The 13299-nt window shown below is 41.0% G+C and overlaps 1 pseudogene; it reads left to right on the top strand.

Moving 5' to 3' along the window:
- Positions 1-2864: 2864 nt before the first annotated feature.
- Positions 2865-3023, top strand: LOC125101331 (uncharacterized; annotated as a pseudogene).
- Positions 3024-13299: the final 10276 nt, after the last annotated feature.

Raw genomic sequence — 13299 nt, 5'->3', positions numbered from 1 at the left:
AACAGGAGACAGGAGAGTTGACTTTAGTTGAGATACACAGGTCTCTCTGAGTAAGTGATACTGAAACTAGAATCTGAAAAAAAGGCACAGCCATTCAGAGACCTTGGGAAGCATCCTGTGCCAAAAGTCCAGGGCAAGAAACAGCCAGGGATTTGAGGAACCAGAAGTGTACTCTGGTGGGAATGTATTCACGATGAGACTGGATAGAGGGCTGACATTTTTCCCTCAGTCCATGTGGTTCAGGCTCATGAGTTTGGCTATTAACTTTTTTTTTTTAAGATTTTATTTATTTATTTGACAGATCACAAGTAGGCAGAGAGGCAGGCAGAGAGAGAGGAGGAAGCAGGCTCCCTGCTGAGCAGAGAGCCCGATGTGGGGCTTGATCCCAGGACCCTGGGATCATGACCTGAGCTGAAGGCAGAGGCTTAACCCACTGAGCCACCCAGGTGCCCCTTGGCTATTAACTTTTACTTGACATGCAGTGAGAAGTAATTGAAGAGGCTTTATGTGGGGAGGCAGCAATCTGAGTTATATTTATAAATATTTTTGGTGTTCTGTGAAGAATGAGTAAATAACTCATTTTTTTCAGTCTAAATGAGTTTCGAGATACACATTATTACATTTACATTTCTATTAGCCCAAACTTTTGAGTGGAATTTCTGGCTTTAGAAAGCAACTGTCGGCCTACATTTTGCTCCTGAATTTGCTGCCTGGGACCAAAGGAAATGGAATTCTTGTGAGTTCCTTGATGGATGAAGTTTTCCTTCCTTGGATAACGTTTACTTCCGAGGGAGGAAGGAAGGCATTCTCCTAGTTTTGGTTCCTTGGGCTCATTCCTAGAAACTGCTGAGGGCACTGGACTGGAACATTCTTTTTCTCAATGGCAGGCCCCAGATTGTGGGTCCCAGGGACCTCTCCCTATGAGCTAGACCAGCACAGATCATTTTCTTTTTCCTTCTTTCTTCTGCTCTGGTTCTGCTTAGTGCTGCGGGTGAGTCCAACTTCACCAACTCTCTCCCCTCACCGTGGCCTGCTGTGAAAGGTACTCAGTGGTTTTGATAACGCCCTTCACTCCCAGGCACCCAGCTAGGCACGCCATTTTCTGCTTTCTAGCTTATGGTGCAAAGGAAGAAGTCTACACTGCCCTCAGCTCCTTCGCACAGAGGTAGAGGTGACACCCATCACCAGAGCTTACCGCTCTGGAGTGCATTTATTCTGTCACTGAAAGGGAGTACAGTCTGAATGCTCACGCATTTCATCCTAAAAACAGTTCTTTTCTGAATGAGTAGATGTTCCCTTTAAATTGAGCTTCTGGAGAAACCATGAAGATCATTCAGAAGAGAATCAGAAGAGAAGAGACAGGCCAGCCTGGGCAACTGCCAATGAAAATGGTAGTAATAGTAACAACACAATTATATATATTGTTGCCTTGAGTACACACAAAGAATCTATGAATTAAGTACTATCCCTCCTGGTTGGTTATTGTTATTTGTTTGTTATCCCTCCTGTTTTATAAATGAAGAAAATAAGACTAAGAGATGTTTAGTAGGTTGGCCAAAGTCATGCAGCTTTTTTTTTTTTTAAGATTTTATTTATTTATTTGTCAGAGAGAGAGAGAGCACAGGCAGACAGAATGGCAGGCAGAGGCAGAGGGAGAAGCAGGCTCCCCGATGAGCAAGGAGCCCGATGTGGGACTCGATCCCAGGACGCTGGGATCACGACCCGAGCCTAAGGCAGCTGCTTAACCAACTGAGCCACCCAGGCGTCCCAAGTCACACAGCTTTTAACAAGAGTCAAGGCTCATGACCAAGTGGTCTGTCTTCAAAGGTTGTATCTTTCCTTCAATTTCTTTTTGAAGTATGCAGTTTTACACCTAATTATATGGCCCTTCCATTAAGAAGTAATGTTGAATGCTCTGTAGAAGCAGAAAACTTAGTGGAAATACCAACAGGATATAATCCTTTGGACCAAAACTACATCTTATTTAAGATGCACCAGTTGAATTTACTCCCTGTGCTCTCTTCATGACATACCAAAAACACTTGTCCCAAAGACCATCAAAGATGATTTTCTAAAGCAGAAACAGACCCATAAACACAGAGGACAAATTGATGGTTGCCAGAAGGTAGAGAATGAGCAAAATGGGGGGAGAGGAGTGGGAGATGCAGGCTTCCAGCTGTGAAATGAAGAGTCAAGGGGATGAAAGGCACAGCATAGGGAATATAGTCAATGATGTTCTAATAGCATTTTACCATGACATATGGTAGTTACACTTGTGGTGAGCACGATGTAACATATAGTCTTGTCCAGTCACAAAGCTGTGCATCTGAATCTAAGGTAGCATTGTGTGGCAACTCTACTTCAATGAGAAAAAAAACTAACAAAAAGAAGATGTATTCCTAGAGGAAGCAATGCCTAAGCTGAGTTTTAAGCAAGATTCAGGATTTAGCTAGACAAAGCTCTATGTCCAGGATGAGTACAAAACAACATTTCTTTACAAAATGAAAACTTTAAAAGTGAAGGGACTAGGGCTCTGGTATATCACCATAACAAGGATCATGCTGCTAAACACAGCTGGTCTCAGCAAGCCATCGTCATTGTATAGAAATTAATATGGCTAGTGGGGTCTTCCCATTCTTTGGGCAAGCTGACTTTAGTACACTCTCAAAAAATAAATAAACAAGGAATAGATAATGTCTGTCAGCCTCTTAGTCTTGATAAGATCTAGTCCACACGGGGTCCTGATTAAAAGAGACCTGCATTTCCGAGAGCCATATTGTGTATTTCTCTATAGTAGCACTGTGATAAAATCAAGTCTGGCCAGATTATAGAGGATCACTATTTTTTAAAGTCTCAGCACATATATCGCTTCTCGGCCTTTTGGCTAAGATCAAGTGTAAAGTCTCAGCACATATAAATATAATAAATCTAGCTACACTAGCAGATAAGATTGCATGCTGGCAGGGTTCTTTTTTGTTGTTCTTGTCATTATTGTTATTTACCAAAATGGCAGAATGGTTTTTTGTTTTTTTTTTTAAAGATTTTATTTATTTATTTGACAGAGAGAGATCACAAGTAGATGGAGAGGCAGGCAGAGAGAGAGAGAGGGAAGCAGGATCTCTGCCGAGCAGAGAACCCGATGTGGGACTCGATCCCAGGACCCTGAGATCATGACCTGAGCCGAAGGCAGCGGCTTAACCCACTGAGCCACCCAGGCACCCGGCAGAATGGTTTTTAATGGTTTCTCATTTTTTGCCGATCTTTGGAGACAGAAGAGACATGTACCTGTATGCTTAAAGAAATGTAGTTTTGCTCTGTCCTCAAGAACACAAGTGTGTACTGTATTGATGCTAGATATTTTCTAATGCATGTGTATACCCAGCATCAGTCTTGGGGCCATTGCATTGCTTTGAAAAAGCTCTTTGCATCTGGATTTCTTAGGCAACCACAGAAAGCTAGTATGTGGGAAAGCAGTCTTTACAAAACTGTGAAGGTCTATGGGTTGCATTTTGAAGTGCCAAAACCAAGGTGCCAAAAATACTTAGTAAAGCAATCACTGTGCCAAAAATGCACACATATTAAATTTGAGTTACAGAGTAACTCAGCAAGACACTTCAAGTAGAGTTTCCAGTGGCTCAGGGTTCTCGGATAACAGGCAGGCAGTAACATGAGATTAGACGTGTTTTCTTTTCTACTTTTCTGTTCATCATTGCTCTTTTATGAGTCCAATTATATGTATTTGGGACTGTAAAAAGTTTGGTGATAATGAAATGAGAAACTAAAGTGTGGGGGAACTCCATTGGCTTGACTTGTACAGAGACGGTCCCCAAGGCCAGGAGTGGTAGAACTTAGAAAAAATGTCCCTCAGGAGCCCCTCATGAGTAAGCTCATGACTGCTGTTGCCACTTTAGCCACACAGGACAAGCCTTCACTTGTGCACTTATGCCAGAATTCATAGCCTTTCCTTGGAAGCCCTCAATGCGGCCCAAATCTGTCCCTGCTGCTGTATCCCCAAAGTTGGACAAAGATGATCAGACAGGTAATACTGATACTCTAAAAGCTGAGGCAGTTGACAAAAACCTCCCAAACATAAAGCCCTGCCACTATTCTCAGCTCCAATCTGCCAGAAGACTCCTGGTGAACTGTAGAAGTTCCTAGATGAAGAGAGATATTCAACCCTTTGGAGCTTAATCACCAACTCAAGATTTTAGCCTGCAGTTTTTTGAGTGGTTATAGAGTAGGCATCCTGCACCTGGGTATCAATAGATCCCCCTAGGAGATCAATAGATGGTCTTAAGTGGGCCTGTGAACCCCTGGAAACATAAGAAAAATTTTGTATGGATGCACACAAACACACGGGCAATTTTCAGTGGACCCTGAAACGAATCTAGGCTCAAAGAAAGTTACGACCTATGGATTAGTCCCTAGCATAATTCATCTTATTTGACAACCCTAGAAGATCTTGGAACAATCATCTAGCACACTCAGCTTGGCTACTTAATTGCGTTCAGCTAATTGCTTCTGGAGCAACTGTAGAGTAGCCTAGAGACCTATACCTGAAATACAACAGCATACCAGGAATTGCTGGGCTAAAATTTCCATGGCCCTTCCATTGTGATTAGAATTAAGGTAGGAGAAAATAGACCCTTTGGATTTCCCATCTAACTTCCACACACTTAGGATGGGTGTAACTTTGGTGTGGCCACCCCCCAAACCATCCTACCACCAGAACTACTTTCCTAAAACTTGTACCAGATAAAATAATAGACCCTTCTTGAAACCTTATAACTGTGGCTTTCTGACATCTATAGTGAGAAGTTCCAACCATGGTTTAACGTATCCCTAGTCTGTTCCTGCCAGATTTCAGCTTCATCTGCCAGCACTTCCACTCCAGTGCCCAGTGGTCTCACCAGATCAACATGCTTGATGTCTTGATGGTTCCCCACTCTGTAACCAGATGCACCGCACAGCCCTCTTTGAAAGTCCGTCTACCTCATAAGCTCCCTTGCATTCTTGAAGACACAACATAGAGAAGATTACTTGAACTTACCCCATAAGGTGACCTATTTTCTCCCTTGTCCTCCAACTTTTATCTGCCCCATTAGCTCTTACCACCCTGCACCGTATACGCATCTGCCTCTTCTAGTAGATCGTAAGCTTCTTGAGTTCAGAAACCGTGTTATTTGTCTGTTGGGCCTCATTGTCTAATCTGGTAGGCATCCCCAAAATATCTAGTGCACTGGATATCCTGTGTGTGTAGGCAAATGAAGGACTCATGCCAAGGGCTCATGTAGCGTGGGAATGAACAAGTGATTCAAATGATTGCCATAGATCCACACTGCAACCTCCGATTCTGTAAAAGGATGTTTGCATTCCACCCTAACTGGATGATCCCCTCACATGAGATGGGTGGCATGTGACAGTGAGGAGGCAGCACCCTCATGTGGGTGTGTGCACTGTGAGAAGATGATCCATTCCCAGTGATCTGTAGGTACAGAACCTGGTCTTCTGAAAACTTCCTTGAGTGTACTTGTTAAGGACATGACCCTCTTCTCATTCTCTGATGTATAATTTCCTTCTCTTCCTCATCCCAGCAAGCATTGGCTTTGACTCCAGTATCATTCAGGTACTAGAGGAAGAGATGAGAAGGAGGAACACAGAAGTTCTTTCTTGATTGTTTCATGATGAGATGCCTTCATAGTCATATGTGCCCAGCACATATTTAAAAGATGAGCTTTAAAAAAATTTTTTAACTGACCTTTATTCTCTTGGGCACTTTCTTGTCTTCTGAGGTCCTCATGGAAACATGTGATCATACCTCCAACTGCTGCTCTATTCTAGCCCTTTTTTTTTTCAGCATCTCACTCCCTACAGACCACTGGGACCCCATGGCAGTCTTCTTCTTCTTCCTCTTCCTTTTTTTTAAAAAAGATTTTATTTATTTATAAATAAATAATAAATGACAGAGAGAGAGAGATCACAAGTAGGTAGAGAGGCAGGCAGAGAGAGCGGGGGAAGCAGGCTGCCCACTGAGCAGAGAGCTAGATGCGGGGGCTCGATGCCAGGACCCTGAGATCATGACCTGAGCTGAAGGCAGAGGCTTAACCCACTGAGCCACCCAGGTGGTGCTCTGGCAGTCTTCTTAAACAAGACTCTGAGGAGCTAGCTTTAGTCCAGCTTTCTCTCCTCCTGGCCCACATCTGGTCCAGAAGTAAGCTCAGACATTCTTGCTGCCCCACCATTGGTGGGTACATGCCCAGTCCCCCTCTGTCTCGGCCACCTCAGGCACTAGTCACAGATTTTGCCCTGAGATTCCACAAGCTTGAGTCAGACAGCAATCCCCTCTACTCTCCCAACTCCTAGGGACACACCACGAAGTCTCCAGGGACTTCCTTAAGCCCCTCTCACAAAACTGAAGGTAAGTGGCCTCTATGCCCTTGCTCTTTGAAGTGGAACTGGGAATCATAACCTAGTTGCTCCTGGTTTTCGATATTCCTTTGCGTCTTATATCCTCCTTGGGAAGGCAGCACCTGTTGTATCTTAGTATTTACTGTGTGTTCTCATTTAATACCTTACTGGGGTAAGAACCTCAAGGTTGCTGTGAGAAATGATTAAGATAATCCTGGGAGAGCCCTTAACACTGTATTTTTTAAACCCAGTGGAACTAACCATGTGTGTTATCATTGCTGATATGAAGACAATTACTTTGAAATATAGACCTGTTTTAGCACCTGTCCTTTGTAGCTTTTTTTGGTTACATATTTTTCTTTCCTTTAAGGAAATACACTTTTCTGGTTTACATGAATGAAGAACACTTGCTAACTCAAAAAAAGCCACAGTTGGGGCGCCTGGGCGGCTCAGTCGTTGGGCATCTGCCTTCGGTTCAGGTCATGATCCCAGAGTCCTGGGATCGAGCCCCGCATCAGGCTCCCTGCTCCATGGGAGGCCTGCTTCTCCCTCTCCCAGTCCCCCTGCTTGTGTTCACTCTCTCTGTGTGTCTCTCTCTGTCAAGTAAGTAAATAAAATCTTAAAAAAAAAAAAAAAAGCCACAGTTCCATTTCAAACTTGCAGCTGTCAGTTTAGAAATGTGTCGACGTTAGGATCCTTTTACGTTTTCCTTTACATTCACTGAGGTGAAATGAATCAAATTCCCATTTTCAATCCAAGTTCCCATTGGAGGTGGCGGTTCTTCATTTCATATTTATAGACCTTGTGAAGGGTCAAAGCTCTTCTTTTGCCAGGAAAATTCCTTTCCTCTGATTAGGGTGCATCGCCCATTTTTAAAGGCTGTTGTTTACATTAGTTAGCACCCAAGCATTTTAGAAGGGTCATTCATTCCATTTATATGTGTGGTGAGACTTCAGTCTGACCCCGCAGATTCAGAATTCAGCCTAAATCAATATTTGCCTACAAGACAATATGTTTTAGTGGAGAGGAGGAGGTGAAGTTTGTGGCAACAGAGCAGAGAAGCTTCTGCACTAAAAGAACATAGAAATTCTGCACGGAGTAGAACAGGAAAAGGGGGAATCTAGGCTACTAGACATGAAAAAGGAATACAGTGATTTTAACATATGCTGTGGAGACCAAGGCAAGATATCAGATGGAAAGAAGACCCTACTGGAGCCTAAACCTTGGGGGCTCAGAGAACAAGTAGAGTTGTAACCACCACAAAAAGCCAGTAAGGATGGTCTGCAGTGCATTTAAAGCAGATAGCTGGTAATGAGATCTCCACTCCTGGCCAATGTGTATGGAACATTTACTAATATTGACCATATGTTAGCCCATTAAACAACTCTCAATGAATTCCAAAATGTTTAAATCTTACAGAATATGTTGTCTGACTATAGCAGAATTAAGGTAGGAATCTACAACCAAAAACAAACTATGGAATCTCCATACATTTCTTTTTTTTTTTTTAAGATTTTATTTATTTATTTGACAGAGAGAAATCACAAGTAGGCAGAGAGGCAGGCAGAGAGAGAGGAGGAAGCAGGCTCCCCGCTGAGCAGAAAGCCCGACATGGGGCTCGAACCCAGGACCTGGGATCATGACCTGAGCCGAAGGCAGCGGCTTAACCCACTGAGCCACCCAGGCGCCCCGGAATCTCCATACATTTCAATAATAATGAAAATAGTTTCTAAATTACCAATTCAAAGATGAAATCACAAGGAAAATAAGGTGATATTTTTAAATGAATGATAATAAAACATTACATATCAAAACTTGTAGATGCAGCTAACGCATTGCTGAAAAATTGGCAGCCTTGTTTTAGAATATTAAAAATAGCAGAAAAAAGGAAAAGGGAATGATAAATAGTTAAGGAATCTTCTCAAGAAGTTAGAGAAAGAGCAGGCAGTTAAACCCAAAAGCAGGAGGAAGGAAGAACATAACAAAGACAATTGAATAAATAAAATATAAAACAAATATACAATAGAGGGAATCTTCAAAACTAACTCAGTTCTTTGGAAAGGCATAAAATTAAAAAAAAAATCCTATTAAAACTGTCAAGAAAACAATGAGAGAAATAAATAATTACTATTAAGAATGAAAAGGGAGATATTACAGCTCAGTCAGTTAAGCGTCTGACTCACTTTCAGCTCAGGTCAGCACAGGTCATGATCTCAGGTGGTGAGACTAAGCCCAACAGTGCTCAGTAGATAGTGTGTGTGCCTTGATATGACATGATGTGGATGATACTTCACTTCTCTGGTATTCCTTCCCCCCAAAATATAACCAGTTTAGCCTAATAAGAAAAACATTAGAAAATCCAAATTGGGGGACGTTCTACAAAATATCTGACCAGTACCCCTTGAAATGGTCAAGGTCATCAAAAACAAGGAAAGTCTGAGGATGTGGAATAAGACAACTAAATGTAATGTAGATAATCTGGATGAAATCCCAGAATGGGAAAAAAAAAAAAGGCATTAGGCAAAAACTAATGAAATCCAAATGAAACAGGGGGGTTAGTTAATTAATATATGTCAATTATTGGTTCATTAGTTGTGACAAATGTGCCATAATAACATACAATGTTAGTAATAGAGGAAATCAGAGTGTGAAATATGGGAACTCTTTGTACTATCTTTGCAACTTTCTTATAAATCCAAACTAATCTAAAATAAAAATTATATTTAAAAAATTATAAGGGAATATGATAAACTAATATGCCAATAAAATATAAATTTAGATGAAATGGGTAAATTCCTAGGAAAGAATAACATATGCATATTGATATAAGGAGAAATAGAATATATGATTCTATATATTCTTATATTTAATATAATTATTTCAAATTAGATTTGTGATTTAAAACCTTCATACCTGGGGCACCTGGGTGGCTCAGTCAGTTATGCAACCAACTTGTAATTTCGGCTCAGATCATGATCTCATGGGTATTTGGAACAGAGCTCCACATCAAGCCCCACATCAGGCTCTGCGCCAGTGGAGAATCTGCTTGGGATTCTCTCTCTCTTCCTCTCCCGCTGCCCCTCCCCCAACTTCTGTGCACTTGCTCTCTCTTTTAATAAATAAATAAATCTTTTAAAAGAATTTTTAAAAAACCCTCATACCAGAACTTTGGGCCAGAAAACTTCCATTGGTGAATTGTTCTGAATATTTAAAAAGAAATAATGTCATTCTTGCACAAATTCTTCCAAGGATTAAAGTAAAGGGAATACTTTCTAGCTCATTTTTACTCTATAAAACTTGACAAAAACATTACAAGAAAGGATAATTGTAAGCCCATCTTACTAATAACATAGACACAAAAATCTTAAAGAAAATACCAGCAAACTGAATCCAATGATATATATATAAAGAAGTTAATACAACACAATACAACCAAATTAAGTTTATTTCAGGAATGCAAAGTTGGTTTAAAATTTCAAAATCAAGCGCTGCTGGCTGGTTCAGTCAGTAGAGCATGTGACTCTTGATCTCAACGTTGAGTTCAAGCCCCATATTGGGGGTAGAGATTACTTAAAAATAAAATTATTTTAAAAATAAATTAATAAAATTTGAAAGTCTGTGTAATTCATCATATTAATAGAATAAAGGAGATAAATAATATAAACATCTGAGCATACACAGAAAAGCCCTTATTTATACAAATTGTTAGAAACCTAGAATTAGAACTTAATCAAACATATTTGTGAATATTAAAAATAAGAAGTTTATAGATACAGTATTTTAAATAAGAAGTAGGTTTAGGGTGACCAGGTGGCTCAGTCGGTTAAGCATCAGACGCTTGATTTTGGCTCAGGTTGTGATCCCAAGGTCCTGGGATGGAGCCATGTGTCAGGATCCATACTCAGTGGGAGTCAACTTGAAGATTTTCTCTCTCCCTCTTCCTCTGCTCCTCCCCCCTACTCTCACACACTCTCTCTCTCAAATAAATAAATAAATCTCTTTAAAAAAAAAAAGAAGTAGGTTTATAAGGTCACTGGATACAAGATCAATATACAAAATGCAATTCTATTCATATAGACCAGAAACAAGCAGTTAGAATTTTTTTTTTAAGATACCATCTATATTACCACCCAAAATTCCTAGGTACCTAGAAATACACATATTGAAAGATATAAAAATTCTGCAGACAGAACACTATAAAATATTGCTGAAGCAAATTTCAGAAAACTTGAATCTGTGTGGAATTAATTTAGCATAGGGTGTGAGGCAAATATTTAACTTGATTTTTTTTTCCAATCAGTGAAGCAACTGTTTCAGCACATTCACTAAATATTCCTTTGTTGATTTGAAATGTCACATTTCTCAAACACTAAAATTTTATTTATTCCTGGGGCTGTTTCTGAGCTTGTTGATTAGTCTAATATTGGATTAATAGTAAATTATTTTTAAAGATTTTATTTATTTATTTGACAAAGAGAGATCACAAGTAGACAGAGAGGCAGGCAGAGAGAGAGGAAGGGAAGCAGGCTCCCTGCTGAGCAGAGAGCCCGATGCGGGGCTCGACCCCAGGACCCTGAGATCATGACCTAAGCCAAAGACAGCAGCTTAACCCACTGAGCCACCCAGGCGCCCAATAGTAAATATTTAAATATGATAACTTTACAGTATATTTCATGATCCAGCTAAACGCTTCCATCATTGCTGCGTTGTTTAAATTCCTTGGCCATTTCTGTGCCCTTACTTTTGGTGATAAGGGTTGGAACTTCTTTGTTGGTTCTTCCTGAAAATACCAATAGAAACTTTTACTGAAATTGGAAAAGTAAATAAATAACAGGGGCGCCTTGGTGGCTCAAGTGGGTTAGGACATCTGCCTTCGGCTCGGGTCATGATCCCAGGGTCCTGGGATCGAGCCCCACATCAGGTTCTCTGCTCGGTGGGGAGCCTGCCTCCCCCCCTCTCTCTCTGCCTGCCTCTCTTCCTACTTGTGATCTCTGTCAGATAAATAAATAAAATCTTTTAAAAATAAATAAATAAACAAAAACAACCTAATCATTTACCAGAAAAGGGGAGGAATTGAAGCCTGTTTGTGGTATTGAATCTTCACACCACCCAGTCATACATGGTATAGCTCACTACTCTTGGCATACCTTGTGATAAAACATGTTATTACCCATGATAAAACATGAACTTGAAATTGCCGCATCTTTCTTCGCAGTAAGACTGTTCACTAATCCATGGAGGATTTTTGGTTAAGAATGTCGTAGGTTCAAATCACAGCTCTATCTCTTTCTAGCTATGTAACCAGAGAATATAGACTCCATCTCCCAGAGCTTCGACCTCCTTCTAGAAAATCCTTCTGTAGGTTTCTTTTAGCACTTAGCACATGCCCTGGAAACGGTTCACATTCAAATTACTCTCCTTGTCATTCTGGTTGCCATTGTTGTTGCTTTTCTACTCCAAAGCACCTGGTTCAAATTCTCTTATAGGAAGGCACTCAATAAATACTGTCCAAATGAATGTCATTAAAAAGAAAATTGCAGGCCCAAAATGGCATCACTTAGGCTAAGTCCCCAAACAGGGTTTAATATCTAATCTAGATGCAGTTTCAACCTCCCCCAGAAATATAGCCTTAACCAGTCAGTCCGGAATTTTCTGATAAGCAGGAGTGAGGTAATCTGTCACATGGGCCCTCTCCTTTCCCCAAAGGAAGGTGAGGTCATCTGCATGATAAGGCCCCCCCCCTTCTTTCCCTTGAGGGAAGGTGACCCTGCCTGGAACAATCCTTTTCTTTTGCTAATAATTTCTTGCCCTGCCCTGCTTCCTATTAAAGCCTTCTATTTTGTACACCTCCTTGGAGCTCCCCTCTGCTTGATAGATGGGATGCCTGAATCTTAGATTGGCTAAATAAAGCCTGTTCGATCTTCACATTTACCCAGCTGAATTTTGTTTTTTTAACAGTGCAGAAGCATATGTGTTGACCAGTGACAGCTAAAATACAGAATTAAAATTCTCTTTGATCCACGGGTGATTCTATAGAAATAATGCAGGAAATGAGTGTGCTTTCTCAAGAGCCCGAAGGAAAAGGCACAACCCTCAGCCTTATCTTCTGCAGCTGGTACTTCCAGACACCTAAATGGGGCTCAAGGCAGACAGGAAGGAATTTCCAGCCAAAAAAAAGTGTTTTTAAAAATGTCCTCCTATGTAAAATCTTTAAAAGGTTGGGGGGTAGGCATCTCCTTGGGTCAGTGAGCAGGAGAGCATGGGCTCTTGATCTTGGGGTTGTGACTTCGAGCCCCAGATCGGGTGTAGAGATTACTTAAAAACAAAATCCTAAAAAAAAGAGAGAAGCCCCCTTACCTTTTCTAAAACAAACTTTCATAAAGAAAGCAAGAGGGAAATATTTCTTCTTGGGACTCTCTTGGAGATAAAGAAGTTCACTTATTTCAAAGAATGACTTACGGTTAGCAAGGGAGATTAATTTATTTTTGTCTATAGAGGCTAGCAAGGACTTAGCTGTTACCACCCATTCAGCAATCTCAGATGCTGAAAAATACATGAAGATCTGAGGAGGTTCAAGGAAGAGCGACATGGTCATGAACATGGGGCTCTGCTTGTTCTAATTCCCTGGGCTCCCAGCGGAGCAGGCTTCCTGCCTTGTGAGAGAGCAGAGAGACCCATGTCTTCACAGTAGGTGTCAGACTATAGCAACACCACCAACAAAAAGAACCCCTCGGGTTCATTCTGTATTCAAGGTGGGCTATGGCGGAACAATTTGTTTCACAACCAAAAGTTGACAGAACAAATCCAAAACATTTCTGTGTACATGTTTACATGCGCAGCGATTGGCATCCGTGGCGGGTCAGAAGGTGTGCCTCTAGTCCCTTATGCTTT

Source organism: Lutra lutra, chromosome 5 (assembly GCF_902655055.1).
Source record: "Lutra lutra chromosome 5, mLutLut1.2, whole genome shotgun sequence".
NCBI classification, from domain to species: Eukaryota; Metazoa; Chordata; class Mammalia; order Carnivora; family Mustelidae; genus Lutra; species Lutra lutra.
This window is presented reverse-complemented; position numbering and strand designations above follow the sequence as displayed.